At 38.7% G+C, this 3,274-nt stretch overlaps 1 pseudogene; it reads left to right on the top strand.

Moving 5' to 3' along the window:
• Positions 1-583: 583 nt before the first annotated feature.
• LOC123465240 lies at positions 584-680 on the top strand (annotated as a pseudogene).
• Positions 681-3,274: the final 2,594 nt, after the last annotated feature.

Below are 3,274 nucleotides of genomic sequence, written 5' to 3'. Positions count from 1 at the left end.
TGGGTGAGTGGATAAACAACCTACATGCTGATTTTCAACAAAGGAACCAAGGTAATTCAATGGGGGAAACCAGTCTTTTCAATAAATGGCGCTGAAAAAACCTGAATACCTGTAGGAATAAAAGTTAATCTCAGCTCTTACATCACACACACAAAATAACTCAAGATGTAACACAGACCTAAACATAAAAGTTAAAACTAGCAAACCTCTAGAAGAAAACAGGAGAAAATCTTTGTGACCTTCGTAGGCAAAGATTTCTTAGGTAGTGAACAAAAACCACTAACTATACAGGGGAAAACTGGAAATCTGAACTGTATCAAAAGACTTCCACTCTCTGAAATTCGCTGTCAAGGAAATGAAAAGGAAAGCCACAGACTGGGGGAAAAGATTTGCAGTATTTATATTCAACAAAGGACTTGTATCCAGAATAAACAAGGAACTCTTAAAGTTCAGTAAGAAATTAAACAACATCTCCTACACACACAATGGGCAAAAGTTTGCACAGCTGTTTCAGAAAGATATACAAATGACCAATAAGCACACCCAAAAGTGCTCAATTAGGGAAATGCAAATTGAAACCACAGCGGAGTACCTCCACACATTCAAAAATTTGAATACAGAGATAAGTATGGCCCCTGTGCAAGGATAACATGCAAAATCATGAAGCATTCCGTTGGTAAAAATTGTGACACAACATTTGAAGAATCATGTTAATTTTTAATACAAAATTAGAAAGTAAAAATGAAAGATTTCAGTAAGTCTACAACTTTACACTTAATATCTACACTTTACAGTAAATATCATTTTGGTTCATATTTAGCTATTTCTATAGATAAAACTACTACAGATTTTCTGATCTTCCAGTACTATTAGAGTATCACTTATGTACATCACTTACCATGAGCTTTTTAAACTATTTTGGTTGCGCTGGGTCTTCGTTGCTGCGAGAGGACTTTCTCTAGTTGTGGTGCATGGGCTTCTGGTTGCCATGACTTCTCCTGTCGCAGAGCATGGGCCCTAGGGCACACAGGCTCAGTAGTTATGGCACACGGGCTTAGTTGCTCCAAGGCATGCGGGATCTTCCCAGATCAGGGATTGAATTTGTGTCCCCTGCAGTAGCAGACAGATTCCTAACCATTGGACCACCAGGGAAGTCCTTAACTTATGTTTTTTGGAAAAAAGAAGCATTTTTTAAACAAGTAAGTGTTTTTCAAATAAAGTTGAATATATGTATGTAGTAGGATATTTATTATATATATAGTACGTATATATTTATTAAATATAACCTATAACTCTAGCATAAATATGTGCATTTATTATAGATTATAATTTCAATTAAAGTTAAATTACATATTTTTATTTATTATATATAATGCATATACATCTATAATATATGAAAGACTGACAAAATCATGTGTTAGTGGGAACCGAAGTACTGGAACTCTCATACACTGTTCATGGGAATTCAAACTGGTATGCCCACTTTGGGAAAGTACTTGATAGTTTCATATTAATTTAAACATACACTTTTAGCATAATCCAACAACTTCACTCCTGATTGTTACCCAAGAGAAATAGGATATGTATACACACACACAGGAACTTGTTCATAACAGCTCTATTCACAGTCCTCTGAATCTGGAAACAATTCAAATATTCATCAATAGGTAAAATGAATAAACAAATCATGGTATATCCATACAGTGACATATGACTGCAGTAATAAGGAAAATGAGCTGTGAACACAAATATTGTGGAGGAATATTAAAATCAATCCAAGCAAAAGAAATTAGACACAGAAAATTATATTCCTTGTGCATTCGTTTCCTTGAGCTGCTGTGAAAAATTACCACAGCCTTAAAACAACTTAAGGTTGTTTAAAACAACCTTGGCTTAAAACAACAGAAATTTATTCTCTCAGAGTTCTGGATACCAGGAGACTGAAATCCAGGTCCCAGTATAGCAGCCCTCCCTTCAGAGGCACTGGGAGAGAATCCATCCGTTGTCTCTTCCAAACTCTGGTGGCTACCAGCATTCCTTGGCTTACGGCCACATCACTCCAATTTTTGCCACCGTCTTCACATGGACGTCTCCCTGTGTGTGTGTAGTGTTGAATCTCCCTCTACTTCTCTCTTATAAAAACATGTTCAGTGGCATTCAGGACCCACTCAGATAATCCAGAATTATTTCTTCATCTCAAAATCATTAACTTAATCCTATCTGCAGAGATGGAATCAGTCACTTCAGTGTGTCTGGCTCTTTGCCACTCTATGGACCGTAGCACACCAGATTCCTCTGTCCATGGGATTTCTTAGGCAAGAATACTGGAACAAGAATACGGGAATGGGTTGCCATTTCCTCCTCCAGGGAATCTTCCAGACCCATCAAACCCACATCTCCTGAGTCTCCTGCATTGCAGGCGGATTCTTTACTGCTGAGCCACCCGGGAAGCCCCAACTGCAGGGACAGTTTTTCCAAATAAGGTAACATTTACAGGTTCCAGCAATTAGGACACATCTTTGGAACTACCATTCAACCTACCACATCACATGTTTCCATTTATATGAAGTCCTGGAACTAATCTCTAGAAACAAAAAAAAGTGGTCATCTGGAGCCAAGGAGGGTAGTTGATTAACTGCAAAGGGGCATGAGAGAACTTTTTGGTGTGAAATAAATACTCCATATTATGACTGAGATGATGAGTATATGACTGTAAAATTACCAAAACTCATCAAACTTTATTCTTACAATGGGTACATTTTATTACACATAATTATACTTCATTAACTTTATTTATTTAGTTTTGACTGTGCTGGGTCTTTGTTGCTGCACAGGCTTTTCTCTAGTTGTGGTGTGCAGGCTTCTCATTGAAGTGGCTTCTCTCATTGTGGAACACAGGCTCTAGGGTGCACGGACTTCAGTAGCTGTGGTTCCCAGGTTCTAGGGCACAAACTCAGTAGTTGTGGTACATGGGCTTAGTTGCTCCGTGGCATGTGGGATCTTCCCAGATTAGGGATCAAACCCATGTCTCCTGCATTGGCAGGTGGATTCTTCAATGCTGAGCCACCAGAGAAGCTCCATTAATGTTAATTTTAAAAGAAAGCAAACAAGTGAAGATTTAGGGGTTCACCTTATAAAGTCAGATTAGGCAAGTCAGGGGTGAATTCTAAACAAACGGCCCAGGTATCTGGGAGGTAGGTGGTCCTGGAACCTCCCTGGGGAAGCAGGATTCTGGAAGGACTTCCCACATCCTGCTGCCTCCCTTTAGCTCCTC

This window comes from Bubalus bubalis, chromosome 20 (assembly GCF_019923935.1).
Source record: "Bubalus bubalis isolate 160015118507 breed Murrah chromosome 20, NDDB_SH_1, whole genome shotgun sequence".
Classification (NCBI taxonomy): Eukaryota; Metazoa; Chordata; class Mammalia; order Artiodactyla; family Bovidae; genus Bubalus; species Bubalus bubalis.
The sequence above is the reverse complement of the archived record's forward strand: the minus strand, read 5'-3'. Positions and strand labels throughout refer to the sequence as shown.